At 34.8% G+C, this 23,226-nt stretch overlaps 1 protein-coding gene across 3 annotated transcripts in view; it reads right to left on the reverse strand.

Annotated features, from left to right (window-relative positions):
* The window catches only part of FMRFa (FMRFamide related propeptide), a 76,733-nt gene extending 53,855 nt beyond the window's left edge, over positions 1 to 22,878 (reverse strand). For all 3 annotated transcript variants that reach the window (XM_090166659.1, XM_090166662.1, XM_090166661.1), the window contains exon 1: positions 22,550 to 22,878. The gene's annotated coding sequence lies outside the window, so the exon portion shown is untranslated. The remainder of the gene's footprint in view (positions 1 to 22,549) is intronic.
* Between the last annotated feature and the right edge of the window lie 348 nt (positions 22,879 to 23,226).

The raw sequence follows: 23,226 nt of genomic DNA on the forward strand, positions 1-23,226 counted from the left end.
ACACAGACAAACTAACATTTCAATCAAGGTTTCACCATTAGACTTATTAGATTCCTTCACGATTCGCCGAAGAGGAAGAAAAATCAGTCGTAAGCAGCCAGCAGGCAAACAGTTATTGATGTTTTGTTCAATATAGCTAGCATTGTAGTTTTCTCGATCAACAATAAAAGGCCAGCTACCAAATACCTCGAAAAAGTACCATTAATTTTTATTTTTTAGTTTTATTACTAGAATTTTATTGAATCAACGATACTTCGAGCCAACGTCATTCTTAAACAATACCACTTCTATTATAGTATAAAATAGGTCCATTTATAGCAATAAATATGTTTAATTTTAATATTAACATTTAGTTCTGTGTAATCGTAAGGATGTGTTCTAGTGTTGTAAGTCGGAAACCTTTCGGAAAATGACCGAGGCTTTTTTTCCGGAACATTTTCCGTATTTTTCCGCAAAAAAATAAAAAAAGTTTTCAATCCATGGTTAGTCTAATATATTGTTTGCAAATTGAAATAAAGCGGGATTTTCGCCTCATTTTTTCGAATATAAAAGTAAAACTAAACCCTTAGACTAGTTTAAACTGTTTAACAATGTAACACTATTAATGTTTTGTAGTATGTTCACTGATATTAGACATTTTATATCGATAAAAAGTTAAAAACATTAAAATTCATTAAAAAGTAATTTATGTTTCAACTTTTATTTTTCCAATTTGCGGATAATTTTCTGGAAAATTTTCCGCATTTTATTTTTCCGGAAAATTAACAACACTAAATTGTGTACCAAATGTTTTTGATTTAAATATTTGGTGCTTAGTCTCGGTCAGAAAACGGATCGTTCTCCCAAACTCGGCCAACAAAAGTGTTTGTGTGGACAACACGTTATTATATATATATATATATATATATATTATCCATTCACACGGAGCAACTTTGGTTTGCGATTCGTCTTCCCAACAATGTTTACTAAAAACTGAAAGAATTTCGTGACCGATAATAACTCAATTTTTATTAGGAAAGATCTGATTTTTGGTAGATTAGACTGATTCAAGTGACATGATTTAAAGATTTTTTCCAACGCATTTTGAAATGAAAAAAATGGCTCGGTCTACGTGACTCATATGCGCGTTATTTAAACTAATTTATTGATTTTTTAAAATGATCTACACTAAAACAAAAATACAGGGGAATTAGTATTCCTTCAAGTTAATTTATTTCAAAAACAATATTTAATTTGATGACGCAACAGCGCGTCATCAAAGTGAAAAAAAAACTAAAACATTAACTAAATAAATGCTATTTAAAGGATGGAAAATATTACAAAATACAAATTTATCATAAAACTGGTACCTAGTAGCAACAAACACAGCACCCCACACAAGGAGAACGCAACCCGTCAAAACTCGTGCATTTTCTTGCGTACAGTTTTCATTGGTTACATGCATTATCGCCAGTAGCGTCGGCAGGATTTTTGGGGAGGTAGGCCAACCATTTGGAGGCCCCCCAAAATTATGGAGCCCCCCCCCCCATACCACAATTTTTTCAAATCCGTCCACGTTGATTTTTTTTAAGCAAGTGGTGCAAATTTTGGGTAAAATGGGTACGTGACGAAAAAATTAGAACTAATAACACTTAACAAATGAGTGGTTATTTACTTATTTCTACGACTTCATTCAAGTCTATCAATTTACATTCATTCCTTCGGTACTTCACATGTACATCCCTTACATCAGAACTTACAACTTTACGAAAATGAATGTACATAGTTACACTAACGTAAGTAAAGTAAGTTAAAGAACCATTTATTTGTAAATATAAAATTAAAGATACAATTTGTATATCGCTCGCCAAAAATTAAAACTTAAAAATAAACTACTGTCAAATAAAAGTTACTCGTATCTTTGAAATGAATAAAACAGCAGTGTCGTTTAGCGAATCACTCCCATTGAATATTGAAAAATTAATAAATAAATAAATTATTTCGCAAACAAATTACAGAATTTTCTGATATTAAATAATTTGGAGGCCCATATATTAAATTTTGGAGGCCCCTTAAGACGACTTTTGGAGGCCTCTTAAGACGACCTTTGGAGGCCCCTAACCATTCCTGTTGATGGCGCCGCTACTGATTATCGCCTGCTAGCGTCGGAAGGGGAAAATCAGCAAATTGTTTTTCCCCCGCCCGTAAAACGTTCAGCGTAAAGGCCCGCCCAATGAAATCTGTACACAACACCGCGTTAGCGTGTTTAAAGGCTAGCTGCGTTCTCCTTGTGTTTGTTGCTTCTAGATGGCAGCGACCGATGGAGGCCGATTTTTCGTCACAAAAGCGTCAATCAGAAAGCTCTCAGAATTAAAATCTACGGTACGGTGTTCTATATTATCTTTGGTCTAGTCCAAACTGAAAAAACCGCCAGCTGTGGGGTATTGATTTTAAAAACCGTTAATTCGCGTTTCTAAAGATTTAAAACTATTTCGACGCCCTAAATTTAGATAAAATACCCTTTTTTTAAAAGATGGAATATTAACGCGAGTTTAAAGTTTATCAAAGTTTCAAACTGTTGCTGACTTAACGACGATGCTTAATAAAGAGATAAAGCCCGCGCTAGAAAACGTGTAGGAGAAACGGCCAGGAGTGTAGATGTAACTTTAAGGCGCACAGCCTGTTTACCCTATAAGCGTTTTGTAGCGCGGGGCTTAATCCATCTATTATCCACCAAGAAGGTCGATCGATTAAATTCTTATCATTCGCGGTTCTTGAGATATAATGGAAATTGTTACGGGGGCTGTTTAACTGACAACTACCATGAAGATCAATCTAATTAGATAGGGGCTAATATATATCGGATGGTGTATCGTAATGACTTCCTTTTCCGGTAAGGTTAATTGATTCTTCATTACGACTCAAAGAACCATCTAAATTGGCAACAACAGAACTGATGATTAGCAAATACTTTCAGTGCTTTTTTTCGGCGTTGAGAAACAGCGCTGCCAAACAAATGTTTCCAAACAGGCTAGAAAGATTCGCGTACGAAACGAGTCTAGGTGGCACTGCAGCGCCGCGGTCATCTGATCTAGAGTCGTAGATCTAGCGTCTGCTATTGTCAAATTTGAGAAAATGCCTAAATCTGGGCGTAGTCATTGCTCTGCGTGAGTCGTGACCATGGAGTTTTCGGTAACTGCATTTAAATTATTTAGTAATATGGCGTACTTTACCGCAGAACGTGGAGGTAGGATTGAATTTTTTGCTTCTAACTAGAACTGTTTTGCTTCTAACTAGAATGTTTTTGCAGCTTTATATCAACGGTTCATAAAAATAAACACTTGCAGTTCTAGACTGCCGTACATACTTGAATTACAGAAGGGGCCTATAAAATATTCTAATCTAGGACAACCAAAGTTCAAAAAAAAGGCCAACCAAACTCAGAAAATATTAGATTTTCAACATTTTGTTTAAATTAAATGATATTATTTTCTACCTTTTCCCTCTTTCTGCTAATAATAGAACTCTCGACAGCTTTTTAGTTGGATGGTTTCATTTTCGAGTGAAGCAGAGTACACGCCGACGCGATAGGCGGTTTGGACAAATGTATAGCTAGACTTATTATTCCGTTTTTGCAATTGAAACGATAATTTTATAATTATCGCCGTAGTATATTATCTTGGTTGTCTTATGGAAAACCCTAGTTAACGACAATTTTAAAATTTCGAGTTAGTAGTAAATTTAAGAATAAGTTTTAATTGTACGCCTTCAGTAAAATTCCAAACCACTTACGCCACGTTCACACTTACCCCTAAAATAACTTGTTTTAAAAAATCGCTTCGTGTTGGTTCTGGAAGCAGCGTAAATCACTATAATAACTATATTTTGATAATCATTGAGAGCCTATTAGAGTATACGAATACCAAATTATTATTGATGAAACCGAAATAATTTATATTAAAGCTAGTTTTCTAAAAAAGGAGAGAAAAATAAACTTTAGTTTTAGCTGAGAGGTTTTGACACGTTTTGAGAAGAATTGAGATGTTTTGGTACGTTTTGTGAAGAATTGAGATGTTTTGGTACGTTTTGAGAAGAATTGAGATGTTTTGATACGTTTTGAGAAGAATTAAGATGTTTTGATATGTTTTGAGAAGATTTAAGATGTTTTGATATGTTTTGAGAAGATTTAAGATGTTTTGATACGTTTTGAGAAGAATTAAGATGTTTTGATACGTTTTGAGAAGAATTGAGATGTTTTGGTACGTTTTGTGAAGAATTGAGATGTTTTGGTACGTTTTGAGAAGAATTGAGATGTTTTGATACGTTTTGAGAAGATTTAAGATGTTTTGATATGTTTTGAGAAGATTTAAGATGTTTTGATATGTTTTGAGAAGATTTAAGATGTTTTGATACGTTTTGAGAAGAATTAAGATGTTTTGATACGTTTTGAGAAGAATTGAGATGTTTTGAGAAGAATTAAAATGTTTTGATACGTTTTGAGAAGAATTAAGATGTTTTGATACGTTTTGAGAAGATTTAAGATGTTTTGATACGTTTTGAGAAGATTTAAGATGTTTTGATACGTTTTGGAAAGATTTAAGATGTTTTGATACGTTTTGAGAGGAATTGAGCCCAAGTGAGACTAACATTTCTATGAAATATTGTGACCAATAATATATTTATTTTTACTCAGGAAGAATGACCATTATGAGACCAACGAAAAACATCACTGTCAAATGTTTCCCCGGCACGAGAAGAAATTTTTTTAGGAACTTACTCTTTGTCGGCCCTACTCACACGTCAAAGAAATATAAATATGAAACTGAATTCAAGAAGAATAAGCTTGACCGAAGCCTTAACGTTTTTTGCTGATCATTACAAACTCTACCTAATAATGTTTTGGGACTCATCGCCCCTGCCCTCAGTGGGGTGCGCCACTGACTGAATTGTCCATCAATAGCAATTTAAACCAAATAATAAAAACTTTCTGGAACTTCTAATTCCCTCATTGGCTTACGCGCTTATCGCATTGCCAGTGGCCAAAAAAATCTATATTGTTTTTAATTTTCCTTTCAATTCAAAGAGGATTTGAAATAAATCTCGTAATAAACATGGAAATATAACTTTCAACGAAAGGATGAAACTAACGATTCTATAAAAATACAATAATCCTTTGTACCCTCTTGAGAGATTATACATCAGGATTATTGTATTTGGCCAGTAAAGGAAAATATATTTCTAACAAAACGCGAAACAAAAATGGTTAAATTAATATTTTTTTTTTTAAGAAAAAAGAATCGTGTACAAGAAATTCGAGGAAAAATGATCGGAAGGCCCACAAGGTATCATTTGTAGATTCTCAAGTTCTACTCCCTAAAGAACCCAAGTAATATTCTGTATTGGAAATGCGGCTTTTCAAAGAATCAAAGGATAATTATAAAGACGTGACAAAATAAGTAGCAAACGTTATAAAAAGAGAAAAATACATCAAATGAAGCAACCAAATTTCAGCTGAGTTAGAAAAGGTTCATTTGTATCATTACGAAGATAGAAAAATGTTTAAATCATCATCTTAAGGGAACAAATCTACTGCGGGTTTCGTCTGTACCGACACGTATATTTGAAAACCTTTTAGTATAACCAAAATTATACTGCTTTCGATCATGTCTATAAATAATATTTATCTCTTTAAGAATTTAAACCGCCTTAATTTCATCTTAAAAGGAAATATAGTTTTCTGTATCAACATGCATAATTACATAAAACATGGACTCGTGTACCATTGGCGCATTTCAAACTATTTATAAGTGTGTCTCAGCTGGTGTTCATAAACATTACTTTTATAATTTATTAGACCGCTGCATTTGAAAGCAGAAACCATAAAGTAAACACCTCACATAGAGTGAAAGGCTTTCAGCGAAACTTGTGCACACTTTTCGTACGCAATGTCTTGTTTTCGAGGCGTGAAATAAACAAGTTGGCCTAAAGATAATGTCCAATATCTAGATAAAAAAGGAAGTTTATACTCTAAAAGATGTAAAAACAACAGCATCGCTCTTCGGACTATATTTATTCACGCCTCGAAAACAAGGTGGCCCGTTCGGATAATTATTTAATGCACTTCAATTGGGTCTTCCACTCTATGCAAAACGCATTGAAAGCAGATATGTATGTAAATATTAATTTACAATGTTTATGAATCTAAACATTTACGAGCCAACCAATATTATTTTTTAAGTAGTTAAATAGCAAAGAATCAAATCTCATTAAAAGTGACTTAGCCGTATTTAATTTTTAAGCGACCACGAAACTGGGGCCAGAAATACGATACGCTATTTATTCCCAATAAGCTGTTGACCTTTATAGAGAATTCTTCCGTGGACAAAGAGCTAATTTAGTCATCTTAAATGGTGATCTATTTAAAGTTTGGTATTCAAGACACGTGATTACATTCTAGGTATACCGTTGCTACTAAACCGTCTTGTGATGTTCCTGGGAGATTTGTTAGAAACGCGCGTATATAAGGTGCGTGGACTATTTTTAGCCCTGTCCGAGTCTCTTCACGCGTAAAACGACGAACAAAAACTACCAAAGCGTCATAAAAGACATCATAAAACGCTTTAAATTTAGCGTAGAATAACATCTAAAGGTCATTTTGACGTTATCGAGTGGGGGAATGTACGCGTAAGTTTACCAAATACTATGTTGTCGTATTGAACGTGTAAACACGTCATCGAGGTTTCAAAAGTTCAGCGAACAAAGTCACTGAGTGCACTTAACAACTTTTCCACCGACCTGTTTATTTTGCAAAGATTTAAATTACGCCTTCAGACTGCGCACGAGACGTTTTAAAATTCGACTAATGGCGATTCCAAAAACAAAAGCGCCCTCAATCGGCGACAAACCAGCCGCAGATTCTTCGCGATACTGAGACGTCGGAGAATGGAGTGGCTCTCGTATGAAAGGCTACACTTTCTCTTCAGGGATTATGACAACGAAACCCTCTTTCCTAAATTTCGCCATTGGCTTATTAAAATTGTACCCCGAAGCCTCGATGCAGCCGCTTATTGAAGTCAACTTTAATCTTAACAAAGTAGGCAGTAGCCCGGAGCGTATACTGATGTTGCTTGTACGGCCAAGTCAATCTCCGTGTTTATGCCGCAAGCGTCCCGATGACCGCAAAAGTCTAATACCACTTCGGTGCTTATACTATGGTTCCTCTCGTATTTGAGGGCCCATTCGTTACAGCTTTTTAATAAAAAGGGAGCGGAATAGTTCCACAGACATTTTTGATATATTTATTGGATTTGAGACAAGCTTCTGCCTTCTTTGATTAAGGAAATTTTGAAGGCTCTTGTTTTTTACGGATGCCAAAATAACAGAGCTATACGTACGTGCTGAGAATATTCTAGGCAAATAAACTAAGCTTCTAATTTATAAATCTGTCAGATAAAGACCAGGCTGTATTGCCTGGTATTAAATATTTTGAGAAATGGATGAAACGAAAGAACAAAGAAGTTTAAATTCTTAACTTTGATGTAAGTCAATATTTAAAGAAAAAAATATATTAAAAGAAGAAATGGCGGATATTAAAAATTCAGGGTATGAAAAATATTATAAGATATGACTATTTTGTCGTAATCTGGTCTCAAACATTTAGTAGGTATATAATCTTATGGAAAGCCAATCAAAATAAACAGCGATTAGAATTTCGAAAGGTGATATGTAAAATGGATCCATCTGATCTCCAATTGTATCTGCTTCATTATCGCGAATAACAGATCTGAACAAACCTGCTATAATTTATCTGACCAGATTTAGTTAGCTGAACATTTGTCTGGCGTATACGATTAGTAGATTGTTAATAGCAAGTTAAAATAAACAGTGATTAATATTTCAAATAAGTTTAATTGTGGGATATATAATATCGATAACTGTTAAATATGGTGGCATAAATTACAACTACTATAAAAATTCTATTTGATATTTCGATTAAAACTTTTTTTAAAACACATACAATATAATATAAAATATCACGATATAGATTAAATTATTTTGGAATTAATAATGGCAATATCTTAATTATTGCGACAATAATAATTATCTTTTAGAGAAATAAACGTTATCCCAGCTTGTGGCACTGGGTGAAAACTCGGAACAACTCCTTCTGCGTTGAGTTTGCAAGTTCTCTCCCCACTGGTTTAAGGGGTTTTCCCCGAGTTCTTCGGTTTCCCCTTCCATAAAAACTTGTCGAGGTTAACGGTAATAGTTAGTGTAGGGAGCTGTTGGCTCGATCTCGTGGCATGCAGGGCTTGCCACCACCCTCCTACGCATTGTAACCCGGCCACCTGAATTAATGGCTTCAAAAGTCGCTTGATGACTTAGGCCTAAGGTGGTGCCTTGGGTATTAGCCTAGCTGATTATTATTATTATTATTATTATTATAAAAAACTTGCTAATGTAAAAAGTTAAAGGTAAGAGTAGGGAGCTTGCCACCAACCTACTACGCAATTTATCTCAGCCAGCGGCTTCACAAGTGTCTAGTTGACTTAGGCTTGTGTGGTTCCTTGGGTATTAGCCTAACTCATTATTATTATTATTATTATTATATTCTAGCCATCGTGCCACTATAACTTTGAAAACATGATATCCAAAAGTAAAAATCTTGCAAGCAAAATTGGACATCTTCTCTTATTGTAGCCCCACCAATTTGGGTAGCTTTGAAGGGGTAATTTCCTATCCCGTTCTCGAGTTGTAATAATAGAGCTGCAAAGTGATAAATTTTATAAATTAGTTTTTTAAATAAGATAAATAATACTTTAACAAATTTAGGGAAATTAAAGTTAATAGAATAAAATGAAATTTAGCCATTCAACACACGTTTCTTATTTAAAGGCAAATGGATCCCGAGGTAATGAACTTGAAGTGCTTCTTAAACAAATACACCTCTTTTCCCGTTTTCTAGAAATATTAATTAAGAAAAGTTCTTATTATTAAATTGAGAAAATACATTTCGTGCTGACGGAAGAATTTTCAAGCTTTTAATTAATCCATTTCTGTTTATTGAATAAGGAGTTCATTCCAGCGAATAAATATTTGAAATTGGAAAAGATCTTTTAAGCCCGTTTCTGGATCTCGATCCGTCTTATTCTTCTCGAATCGATTTAGCAATGGGACGTCGGAGTCACTTTGACACTTTCTGGAGTTGAAGTGGGAGCTTGTTGAGACGGTATCGCGTCAGTCGAGTACCTGAGCTTGCCACGGATACAATTTGCGAACAAACCGGCGAGATTATAAAGGAGACATTCTAAGGAAGATTTCTCAACTGTCGAACGTCGGTTTTCCAAATTGCGCGAGAAGAGATGGATACGCCGAATGATATTGGCTTTTCGACAGACTTTATTCAATATCCGAAACCCACGTATGTCCGACTGATCTGAGACGTCCTAAGCCTCGCTCGTTCGTTAGTGGGCTACCATCAGTAAAACGTGTTACTGTTCGAAACCCCGCTCGCAATTGACGCCGTGGTTTCAATGTCCGAATCTAATCCCAGCTATTCTGCACATGTTGAGCGTATCAATTCCGTTCCTCTTCTCAATTTAAATTGTCCTAATCGTAACTTCTGTCGTTACGTGTTCTAAGTAAATTTAAATGGAGAGAACGTGCTGAAAATCAAGTTCTTGAACTTCCCTAGATTTTACCCAAATTTCCTCAAAAGCAAGGTTCGAAAAAAAAAACGGGTTTTTTCCAAAAAGCCCAACCCAGTGGGTTTTTAGTTTTTTTTTAAAATTTGGGTGGGTTTATTGTTTTAGTTAACAATATTCAGATACTGCAAAGCCGAACCAAAGGACTGGTATAAGTATATACCAAGTTATAAGTTTCAAGTTAACAATCCAGTTCACTTTGTAAAGATTGTATCACATTCACAATATAATTCAGTTTAAGATATATATTAAAGTGGTCATTACAATATAATTCAGTTTAAGATATATATTAAAGTGGTCATTACAATATAATTCAGTTTAAGATATATATTAAAGTGGTCATTACAATACAATTGGGTTTAAGATATATATTAAAGTGTTCATTACAATACTAACATACTGAATGTTAAAAATAATACATCGGCGTTTACCTTTTAATATATAATTTTGGAAATGTCTTATGAATTCACCATTTGTTGGTAACGAAAAACAAGAACGTTTCGATGAAGGACCAAATAAACAAAATTATTTATTTATAGACGATTAGGTGTTTTATTTAAAATAGGGGCGAAATTTTTGAATTCAAACGCCAATGTAAATATCTTCACTTGTATTTCTTAATTGATAAAATACGCGAAAAAGTAGATTAGTCCATAATTCAAATGGGATAATATAGCTAAACCCTAAACAAATTTGAAGAAATTAAAAAACTTACTAATAACTCGTACCAATAGGTCTTCGAGCAAACAAAAAGACGCGAATCTCGGATCAAATAGAATTATAGACTAATCTCCTTTTTCGCGTATTTTATCATCCTTCGCACAGTCCATAGGTGGTTTCTTCTAACTTAACTTATCGTTTATACTATTCTCCACCACACTCCCCCCTTTTCGGCTTTCCGTTTTGAAATTTTTAATGTTTAGGCTTAGGGCCTGGTGCAGAGACGCTTTAGCGATTCCTGTTAATCGGTGACGCTGTTATTTTCCCAATTTTTATACCAAAGTCACGGACCAATAGGAGAGCTCCATTTTTGACGCAAAAGGCTATCACGCGGTTATGGTTGGCTTGCATTTGCCATTTTGACGTTGAAATCCTGGCTCTTCTAATTAACAATTTTCTTACTCTAATTTTATTATTAGGTTTTAGAATTTTTATAGTTAAATCCGTTATTTTATTAAAATATATTTATATAATATAGCCACGAAGGGAAAGCAAATCAGTTTCTGAAGAATGAGAGGTTATCCAAAATCTTTTTTAAAGCCATAAAATAGTGCATGAAAATTAGTTTCTTCTGATAATATAATTTTCTTACTCTTATTTATTAAATTGGTTGCATTTATTATACAGTTTAATGGTTTTGTTATTTTAAAAATATATTTTTATAATATAGTTGGTACACCAATAAAATAACAAATGAAAATAAGATTAATTACTATTATAAGCCAACATTTTCCGAAAATAATTATCTGTTAGAAAATGAGCCGAATCATTTGGTTTTTAGGAAAATATTTATTTCAAAACTTAGCTGATAGCAATTAAAATAAATCTAGTTATAAAAAAACAGCAATTTCTAGCTAAATAACCTATATTGATCACACGTAAAACAATGGTCCTGCTTTTTGATATAAGTTGTTGTTCTACCTAATTATCTGGCTTTTACATAGCCTAGTCAAGGTATAAACTGTAACAAATGATATAAGCGTGTAGAATTAACTGACAAACATTTTTAAGGTAATACCGAGGGGTCGGACATTTACCCAAATCCCGTACACTGACTAAAATCACAAAATCTTTTAACTCTATCTATGGTAAATTAACATTGAAATCCCAAAATCAATTCAAAATGTAATGATAAAATCGCCAAAATCTCTACGAAATCCCGTACAAAATAATTAATTACTAATTAATATCGTTATCGGCCAATATCGGCTTCGCTTAAGCCGATATTGGACAATACCGATATTTGAAAAATAGGACAGATATATCGATTTCCTAGATCCAAAAGTAATCTGCTATTTTCTAACACATTTAGTTGACAAGTACTAAAAGAGATGGCGCAGTTTTTTCTAAGCTCGAAGTTTATTGACGTAATTTTGCGCGTGAAAATACCTTTTCAGTTTATGGTAATAAAAAAAGCGGGAAAAGTAAAACTGTTTATCCAAGACATGTAGTGGTACTGTCGCGCGCAAAAACGTCATTTCAAATTCGGTCTTTGTTTTGGGCGATCATTTCCCGTCGCTAATATTCAGCGCGCTCTCTCCCTCGCGCCGAGATAGCTCAGTGTCGCGTTACGCCAGCCGGCTCGTTTGCCCCTTTGCTCGGAAGGGGATACGCAATGCACGGGCGCGTTGCGGGGAATTACGGGACTGATTCAAGGCGCAACGTAGCATACTCTATATACGAAACAAAAGTATCATTTTAATTTAAGAAAAAATTATCAGCATTTGGAATGAGATCGCATTTTTCGGTTCATTCGGGATCATAGAGACAGTCAACGTGCAAACGTAGCGTTGCTTTATATAATATATTATCGCTTGACCCAATAGATTTCACTTAATCCTAGGAGTAATTCAGTGGTTTCAACTTAAGCCTCGGTTTTCAGGATTCCCGGAACTTAACGCTTTTTAAATAATTTACGATCGTATTTCCCATAGAGTAAACCACTCACATAGAGTGGAAGGCTATTAGCGAAACTTGTGAACACTTTTCGTACGCAACGTCTTGGTTTCGAGGCGTTAAATAAACAAGGTGGCCTAAAGGTAATGTAGAATATCTAGATAAAAATTTAAATTTATACTCTACGAAATGTAAAAACAACACCATCGCTCCTCGGACTACATTTTTCCACGCCTCGAAAACAAGTTGGCCCGTTAGGATTATTGTTTCATGCGCTTCCAAATGGCCTTCCACTCCATGCGAGTGGGTTTCTCTATGGTTAAAGACATTGTTATAAAACATTTCCCACTACCAAGATTGTATTTATTTGTAAGAGAGTTGAGTCTAATTTACCCCTGGCACCAGGGTTGTCTGATTTAAATCAGTGATTTGAATCACGAATTAAATCAAGTGATTTTTTTAAAATATCATTGAATGAAATCGCTAATTAAATCAAGTGATTTTTTAAAAAATATCATTGATTTAAATAACGTATTATATTTCAATGTATTTATGAAAATGTACGAAAGTTAGTTCTTTAGAACTTTCAATCCAGAGACAATGCAATCAAATTTCATTATTAATTAATAACTCAATTTAATAAAGATTAATTTAAACTATAATTTACGTTATTGCTGCAGTTAAATTATTTATCAATTTGTCAAAAAAAAACTGGCATAAAACCTTAAAAAAAAACTAAAAACTAAAAATATCAATCAAAATCCGATAGGTCGGTGTACAGTTCGTTGGACGCCGAGTGTGCTTTACAGGGGTAAGCAAAAACTCGGATTTTCTTAACTTCTTTCAATCGAGAGAGGGCGCCAATGGTTGCTAAATTGTAGCGAAAACGTACTAGTGGCGCCATCTCAAGTACTTCTGAAATTGAAAACAAAATCCTAACATCACCCTGCCCCTGTGACTTACTACCCAGTTATACATCAGTTAACCCACCTATTTAAATAAAAAAAAAACCCCCACCTGGCACGCATTCGGGGAAAAGGAACAAGAAAGTTGTTGGGAACCAATGAGATACCTGACTGATTTTGGTTTTTAGAAATATTTCGGTGTCATATATTGATTTTCTAATACTATTTAAACGATAAGATAAAATAAGCTAAGCTTGCTGAACTTGTTTTTATGTAGCGCATTCGTCACGAAATACGTAGAAATTCAGTACAGTTTAGGCTTAAAAACCGACGAGCTAGTCAATTTTACCCAGAGCTTTTCGTAGTTGTACGTCATCGATACGTCACCCTTTTTTACATTTTACGCCTTTAACAGAAATAAAAGATTTGATGAGAAGTTCGCGCCCAATCCGCGTCGAGCCTGCGCCTTAGATGGATGTACTTGTATCGTTAGATATATATTATATACTCTTGATAATTTTTTTCGAGAAATTTTACCTCGCATTTCTATGATTGAATTTGTTCATGAATATGTGTTAAAACGTATCTAGTACATGGAGCGCTTATGAAAGTGTATAAGGCTAGATTGGATTGAATGGAATTTCAGGGATCGGGTTATTTTTAGATTAATTCGGTCAATTAGTCTTTTCAGTTTACATAGACGGGGAAGCTCATTGACTGCTGGATTTCCGTTTGAGAAGCAGACTGAAATTCTGTAAAATCAGACTCAAGAAATTAGAAAGCAAACTAAGCTAATGTAGTCTTTACAAATTTTTCTATAGAATTTCTATAAAATATTGTGAGAGTATTTAGAAAGTATAAAGTTTTTTTCATATCATATAGAGATCCTTTATAAGTATTTTCTTTAAAAATATATCTAGCACTTTCTATCTCTTTTCTATGGCTATAGGAAAATGGCCGATATTTCTATAGATTCTAGAGCCATTTAGGTTATTTCCGTATAAGACTCCGATTCTAATTTAATAGAATTTCTATAGAACATTTAAATTAGTGAAATAAAATCTTTCGACTTTATTTATGATCGACCCCAACTCTTGAAGTTTACATAATTCGAAGTGCTTTGGAGAATGTTTTGATACAGAGATATATTCCAGCTTTAATGCGGTAGTACATATTTTACGAATAATATGTAGCTACAAATATAGCCGTTGTTTCGATGATTCCCTTACCAGGGGGAAAAGGGCGTGGTTTTTCTTCTGGGAATCATGAGGCGAACAGGGTGCTGTATATTCTCTGTTTACCTGTTGCATTCTAGGTGTCTTGCATTAGTAATGTGTCGAAAACTATTTACACAATGCAAGGTAAATAACCTACATTAAAATAGATGCGTGACATAAGGTAGAGCCGAATGTCGACATTTGGCTTAACACATCTAAATACTAATCGTTTATTAGTTGAAATCCTCACAAATCATTATTAGTTATCGCAGTTTAGGATATCATAAATTAATATGAGCCGTATCATCGATTGGCGTCAAAAGGTTTTAGTCTGTTTATATTACGCTGTATTGGAAATTATTGGTTACTAAAATACCACAATTAGTTTCTAGATTAAATAATTATCTAGAATTGTACTATATCATAAGTAACATAATAATTCAATAAGTATGACACTTCCTATTGCTTTAATGCTAATTTTCTAACCGAACCTTTTTTCGGCACTGATACTCTCTTGAAGCTGGGACCTGGACTCGCGACTTACCGTTTTGGATGACTACTTTTTGATAAAAATTTAAGCCTAATATCAGAGAGCACGTTCTGGAGTCGCGAGGGGCTTTGGCTTTGTTTTGAAGCCCGCGTGCGAATCACGCGTGATAAAAAACATGAGATCGTGGCTTTTTTAATTTTTATAATTTTAGCTTAACATTCCGCCTATCTATCGCATATTTTAGACACTAGAGGGCTCTGTGCTGAGAAAACACCTTGATTACGCAATAACTATGAAAATCAGTTTGGTTGTAAATCTCGATAATTGTCATACATTTATGTTATTATGTTACTTATGCTATATATATAAAATATTTTTATTCTTGGCAAATTTTTTTAATTGAAAACACATTTTGAGAATGAAATAAAACCCATCGAAGGTTTCACTAGGAAGTATCAATAAATAGAGTTTGGACTTGCAAGCAATTCTTTATATGGTCGTTGTAAAAGGGGCAAAACGCCGCGATGGGATAGCGTCGACGCGAAAACTCGTGTTAGGCCTAACCGAGATTTCTCGTGTCAACGTTCACCATCGTTTTGGCATTTTTAAAATTGTGTATATTAAATTGACTGACAAACGTAGTTGACTTGTTTTGGCTTGAGTATGAATTTTAGTTATATAATTGGGTTAACTAGACAATTCTTATAACCGAACAACCGTAAATATTTCGTTCAGCTATCCCCTTATCACCACGTAGGGGGGAAGTAAACAGATATGGTCTTTTATTGAAACGCCTATTATTGATATTTTCTGAATATTTTCCATACATAGATCAAAGTATAGTAGGATATTTTTTAAGACATATATTATTCGATGAATAAAAAGATATAAATATAAAAACGTATGATGACATATATCTGACTCTATTGGATTCGGACAAACTACAAATTCGTATTTGATTTAATCCAAGAACAGTTTGTTACAACTTTGTTTTGGGTCGGTGCGTTGAAAATGCGCGATATATCTCTGTAAATGGTCATAACATTTCCGATATAAATAGATATATATTTCTATATGGATGTATTATTTAATAAGTTATCCAAAACACCTTTTTCATACACTGAATGTGTTCAGTAACGCACAACGGCCAAACACACTGTTGAGTAAACGTTCAGTCTGGTTTCTTATTGTCACCTAGGAGCAAAAAACACAGCACCCCACACAAGGAGAACGCAACCCGTCAAAAGTCGTGTACATTTTTTATTGGTTAGAAGCTTTAGCTCCTGCTGCCGTCGGAAGGGGAAAATTTTGAAATTGTCTTCCCCCTTTCCGTAAAACGTTCAGCGTAAAGGTTCGTTCAATGGAATTTGTACACAACACTGGTTTAGCGTGTTTTAAGGCTAGCTGCTTTAGTTCCTTGTGTTTGTTCAAGGACAGTAGATACAGGGACGAGAAAGTGTATTGGCGGCCTCTGTTGGAATATATCACCTAAAACGACCTAAACGCAAGGAGAGTTAGTTTTTATTTACGCTCGTAGTTTTATTTTTAATTTAACATCAAAATGGTAAAAACTAACTACAGTAATACTGTCCATGGTGAACCACGTCTTAACAATGGCCGCGGTTTGTTTACATCTAACTCCCCGTGAATATAAAGACGTTTAAAATCGAATTAAATAAATATTTTGCATAACCTTTTGAAACTCCCTGTATATCAATTAATAGATTATTATGGCAATTATTACAAATATAAAAAATAAAAAAAATTCAAAAAAATGTTTTTTTTTATCTGCTTGACATTGGCTCTGACTCTGAGATAAAAATGTATTCATTTCATTTTATAGAATCGTCTCATCCGGAGTCAACCTATTTATAAATTGGCTCTCATGGGAATGGTTATTCTCTGTTCTATCTTTTCCATTTCTAAATTCCAATCTTTTCGCTACTTCTATCTCCAACTGGGCTGGAATTCAATTTATTTAATTATTATAGGTTGCTATGGCCACCGAAGTGAAGGCAGATCATCGCGATAGAAGTTGAATGAAGACAAGGACAGTAGATACAAGGACGAGAAAGTGTATTGGCGGCCTCTGTTGGAATATATCACCTAAAACGACCTAAACGAGAGGAGAGTTAGTTGTAAACAAAAAAATGGCGGTCACCTAATTTTAGCGGTTCGTGACGAGGCTTAAGTGTTCAAAACAAATGGGCATTTTTATTTAAGCTCGTAGTTTTATTTTTAATTTAACTTCAAAATGGTAAAAACCAACTACAATAATACTGTCCATGGTGAACCACGTCTTAACAATGGCTGCGGTTTGTTTACATCTAACTCCCCGTGAATATGAAGACGTTGAAAATCGAATTTTTTTTCTGTTCGCTTACTGCCAATTGTAAGATATTGCCCCTGGGCCCTCGCCCCATGATCAGAAACTACCTCCAAACGTATTTCGCGGGCATGCTCCAAAGATCTTAGTACCTCATCATTTCCCAATTTTATGACTTATTCGTATTTAAATCAAAATATTTTTAAATGTTTAGTTTAGCCCCCGGCATTGTCACTATTGCATCGCGAAGACTAAACCACGTGTACGCGAAAAGCGGCTCTTCTATTGGCCCGAGAATATGACAACTCGGATTAGCTGTGCGAGCGAGCAGACTTGGAAAAGTGATATTTTTAACGGGGGCCCTACGGTCTCCCGCCCCCCCTTAAGTTTATTTTTATTGAGTGCCACTAGCCTAGGGGGGTTGAAATGGGGAAAAAATTCAAACTATTGAGGGAAAATACGAGAGTAAAAATTGGTTACGTTACTTACGCAAACATTTATTGACTTTAAAACGTTAACTTTACCACTAGATTTCGCTCTCGACTAGGGTAGGAAAACAGCGTTTCTGAGACGGCGTAAAAAGATATTTTTATTAAATTTGGGGGCCCCGGTGGTACGCAACCCCCTTTCTAATGATTTATTTTAAGGGTTCCCTGATTTTTTTAAGAGCCATTGGCCCCAGAAGTCCCGCTATTTCCAATACGACAGCCACATCACAATAAGGCCATCAATGGACGGTCTATATTCATCGGGTGTTGCGTTAGGGATAGGCGAGACAGGCCTACTTTGTTTTCACTTAGGGGCCCAGTCGATTTATACATAAAACTTGGCAAAATTAAATTCTTAAATCGATATATAGGGAGGATGGGATTGAGGAAAATCTCCCGGCACCGCCCTTGATATACATGAGTTTTTTCGTTTTTCTTTTAGAACAAACTCATGGTGTCGGCCAAAGGCTTTAGACACCATGATATTCATGAGTGTTTATGAATAAATTTAGTCAGTCTCGAAATTGTTGATAACTAGAGCTCGGGGAAACGGATAAATTAACAGCTAAAATTTCCATTAATCTTAAAAATTGGGTTATTCACGACTATTCTACGATTTAATATGCAACAAATAGGTTTTTATTCGGATAATTTTCGGAGATGTATATAAAAGAAATGAAAATTTCTTATCCGAACGCCGGGCCCTATTGCTAACGTTTGAGAGCATACGGTTTTCTAAATTTATTGTTTGTACCCCATTAAGTAATCGTATTATTACAGTAATTAAATGTAATCGTACTTCGCCATTAAAGTTACTAACTCATTTAATGAATGTCTCTGCTAACAGGTAATAACATAAGTATATTAAACATACCTTAGAGATAAGCTATCTATACTGCTAAGGTTGAGTACGATAAATAGAAATCGGCTTGAGTTATGTTCGATGAAATAGTGTCGTCGTTGTTGAAAAGTTTCCGTTTTCTATCAGAGGTGTTTTTAAATCTATTATTTTACATCAGTCCACCAGTGGCTATCAGATGTACTTCAAGACCTCCAAGCCGGAATAGCAGAAATTAGCCATGAAACACCTAAATTCGCTCTAAGGTAGTGCTTGAATTACCTAACTTCTTTCTAAGGTAGCGCTTGAATTACCTAACTTCATTCTATAGATGCGCTTGAATTACCTAACTTCATTCTATAGATGTGCTTGAAACAACTAATTTAGTTCTAAAGATGCGCTTGAAACAACTAATTTAGTTCTAAAGATGCGCTTGAAACAACTAGTTTAGTTCTAAAGATGCGCTTGAAACAACTAATTTAGTTCTAAAGATGCGCTTGAAACAACTAGTTTAGTTCTAAAGATGCGCTTGAAACAACTAATTTAGTTCTAAAGATGCGCTTGAAACACCTACATTCTAAAGATGCGCTTGAAACACTTAACTTCATTCTAAGGTATCGCTTGAATCACCTAACTTGGTTCTAAATTAGTGCTTGAAACACTTAACTTCATTGTAAGGTAGCGCTTGAAATACCTAACTTCTTTCTAAAGATGCGCTTGAAAACGCTAACTTCGTTCTGAAGTAGTGCTTGAAAAACTTATTTTGTTCTTAAGTAGCGTTTGAAATACCTAACTTCTTTCTAAAGATGCGCTTGAAAACGCTAACTTCGTTCTGAAGTAGTGCTTGAAAAACTTATTTTGTTCTTAAGTAGCGTTTGAAATACCTAACTTCTTTCTAAAGATGCGCTTGAAAACGCTAACTTACGTTAGATATTTCTAAAGTATAACGCTTGAAACACCTAACTTCGTTCTAAAGCATAGCGCTTGAAACCTCTAACTACACAGGAACTTAATGCTTCATCGGGATACGAAAGAAATGCAATTGACTATATTACATAGAAGAAATACCATTTATTCAATATATAACTATATCACTACACAGAAGCGCAACGTTTACGGCCGTGATGAAGTTTATACTTCAGCAAATTGAAGGGAAACGAGAACCATTTACAGCCTTGATGGACTCGCCATCATTACTTTTGAATTGATAATGCTAATATTTAAATTATCGAACTTTCATATACGGCGGAACCAATTATTATCCGCATCGGATCCGCTTGGCTTTAGGGAATACCAGAATAGGAGGCAGAGAATCGGTCGACCTCCTGTGAAACCGTCACTCTAAAGTTATCTACCCCAGGCTATTGATGAATTTTTGAGAAGGGAACGGCGAAATCAGCAGCAACAATCGAGAACTACCAGCTAAGCTTCGTTATCACATCTAAATGTAAATCTCCTTCTATATTTGTAAGCGGCTATAGTGGGGTGGCGGAGTGGTTAACATTTTCTGGCAGCAAAAGGAGCCAGATTCGATCACAGCTTGTGGCACTGCATGGATGTAAACCATTCCTTCCGCGTTGTGTTACGTTCCCCTTTCCATATGCACTTGTTGAAGTTAACGGTAATAGTAAGTGTATGGAGGGCTTGCCACCACCTTCCTACGCATTGTAACCCAGCCACCTGAATTAATGCCACTAAAAGTCGCTCGATGACTTGGGCCTAAGGCGGTGCTTAGCTGATTATTGTTATTTAATAATGACTCTTAAATGTGCTACTATAATAAGACCTAGAACCTCAAATAAAAATTAATTCATTGCGCTGTAAGGGTATAGTTCTGATTATATCATTAAAATAAGACCAAGAGTTATCCTCGTATAAATTTAAATTCATAGTATTTATTTTCTTTATTCGTTTTACTTTAATGTATGTAAATCTTTTGTGAATATTTAATACCGTGCATCAAAAGTCAGTTACTTACTTAGCCAGTCGTAACTATTATTATAAATGAATTGTAAACTCTAAATAAATGGTTATTATAATTATTATTATAGATGAGTATATTATTCAAAATATGCCTTTTAGGTGGGCTTAATTTGAACTTTGGTTTTTGCCGCAATGTTAAATATATCTTTTACTTTTATTAACAACGCGCGTATTTAAAATCCGAAAATATTTTGTGGTTTGCCAAGGGAATATTAGGAAACGTATTTTATTTCGCTTTTCGAATCGAATGACACTAGGTAAAATGATACTAAAGGTATTAGGTACAATTTCTGTTAGCATGGTTTATTAGACTGGGGTCCGTTGGGAGTTGAAGGATGTCGTAGGCCCTGGAATCGGGGTATGGTTACGGAGCTGCCAAGAAAATACATTAAGTCCCGATAGATTAAAACTTAAATTTTACCATGTTTTCCGAGCGATTTATTACAATTTGTATTTAATTTTATCTTATTTATCGAATTTTTAAACGTTATATTCGTCCATTATGTATAAAAATTATTCTTAAACAACAAATGATTTAATTTGGGTATTGGACGTGAAGTAAAAATTAGGGAAGTTTTTCTTAAATCTAATTAATATTTTTATTACGCGTTACCTTGATTTCTAAAATGGACGTTTTATTCTAAAGACACCGTAGCTCCGTCTAGTTGCGCTTTGTGTAAATACTACCAAATTTGAGAATTTTAAAATATATCCTAATGAAAAAAATCCAGAAAAAATCATTGAGATATGAATTACCTATAGGTTTCTTTATAGTAAACTATTTTAATCTGCATGCGCTATCCTTGAATAAAATCCTGGTTGCTCCATTGCAACCAAACGAATTTAAGCTTCTAATAGTTAATTTCATATTTTGCTAAATCAAAGACTGTAATTTTTGTCAATCCAGCGCAGACTGAAAAAAACTGGAATACGAGGTTCTAGAACTGTAAATTTCAATTCCAGACTCTTTAAGGATTTACAAATTTTTAACTAATGTTCATTCGTCCCAAAATATCAAGCGTAAAGTTACTGAAATTTAGAACTAAAGTATCATTTATATAAATTTGGGAGTGGAATTTGGAGTTTTGTTGGCCTGTTGGACAGACGCTAAAGATTTGGAAGACCGCCTAAACATCCATTACGACCATTAATGAACGTATGATCATTAAATGGCTGAGCCGAGCTAACGCGTCTGAAAGCTGGTTGATCAATATATCCCGCACTCTCCTTTCAAAGGGGTTAACGCAAATACAAAAATCTTTTTCGCATTTATGAAGGAAAATATTAATACGGACATTTATATTTTAAAAGCTCGAGTATTAACACTGTATGTATATATAATTATAGACGAGATAATCATGGTGAAATTTTCTCAATGTACGAATCACTAATTTGCGCTTCAATCGAGTTGGAATACTCAAGTTAGAGGCAACCAATGAAATACAGGGCTGATTTGATTTGTTTTAGCTTACTCTTCCAGCTTGACAGCTACGCTAAAAATCGTCCCATCAATTAAAATACAAACACTCTTTTCTATAACGCCTATACTTTGAGCCGCTTACCATTATAATATTTATCATTATGTAAATGGAAATTTCAAACGACTTTAAGTCATGCTCAAAACACTTGTCTAATGACGGTCGTAAGTTATAACTTTTGGTTGCTATGATACCCGATACGGAATAAACCCGTAAAATAACAAATCTTTGGCATTTTGCGTTTTGATTTATGAAAGGTTTGAACGGCGTATAATATTAATATGAATGTTGGATTTTCGTAACATATATATGTTATATACATAATAAAAAAGATTGGATAAATCTGACAAAAACAAAATCTATTTTATAGAAATGGTTTCTTTGATTTTCAGTTTCGTTCAAATTCCGAGATTAAGTTAGGTTATAACGGCGAACGGCGAACGCTGAGGAAAGTCAAGAAAACCAAAACCAGGTTGTTAAGAAGAACAACGAAGTACTTCGGGAACCAGTATAAAAGAAACTTACCTCTTTTCGGTGGCTGTTGTGTCGATTTACACTTGTTGATATCGGGATTTGTTTCGTTTCGCGACTTTGAATTTTAAATCATGTTGGAGACTCTCTCCCCGGAGAGATTTGAGCGAATATAAATAAAGTATGAGATGTGATTCGTGTTGGAAGGGACGAAGAAGTTCGAATCGGGAAGTGTTCGTGGCGGCGCTCTTCGGAGAACTGACTGAAGTGAGAGATTCGCTGTTCCGCGGGCAAGTCGAGATAACGGGAGGCGATAGAAATCGCGTCTCAACGGCTCAAAGCTTCGCGTCAAATTGCACGATCTAGCGAAGTCGATCGGCCTTTTTACAAGCAAACGCAAAGTGAGTTTCCACTAGTGGCGTCTCCGAGCTTTAAGCGCGAGGCCCCCTCCAATTTTTGGGAAGTTCCGACGTACTGGCGGGAAAGGTTACACACTCTCATTGGTTAATAGTTGGTGCTAAATCGCCGGTGACTACCCACGTTCGCCTTCGTATCGTTGGTCTCATTGGTCAATTTCGCGGTGAGGGGTGGAGAAATACTACCGGAGTATGCCTTTAAGACAACACTTTCGGATTGAGGGGAAACGGAGATACAGAGATCGGAGATTCGGGGAAGGTTTTGGGAATAGCAGGAGAAGCAAATTTACCAGGGGATCAAGTTGTTCCGGAGCA

The sequence above is a fragment of the Leiobunum rupestre genome, chromosome 2 (assembly GCF_980474605.1).
Source record: "Leiobunum rupestre chromosome 2, qqLeiRupe1.1.hap1, whole genome shotgun sequence".
NCBI lineage: Eukaryota > Metazoa > Arthropoda > Arachnida > Opiliones > Sclerosomatidae > Leiobunum > Leiobunum rupestre.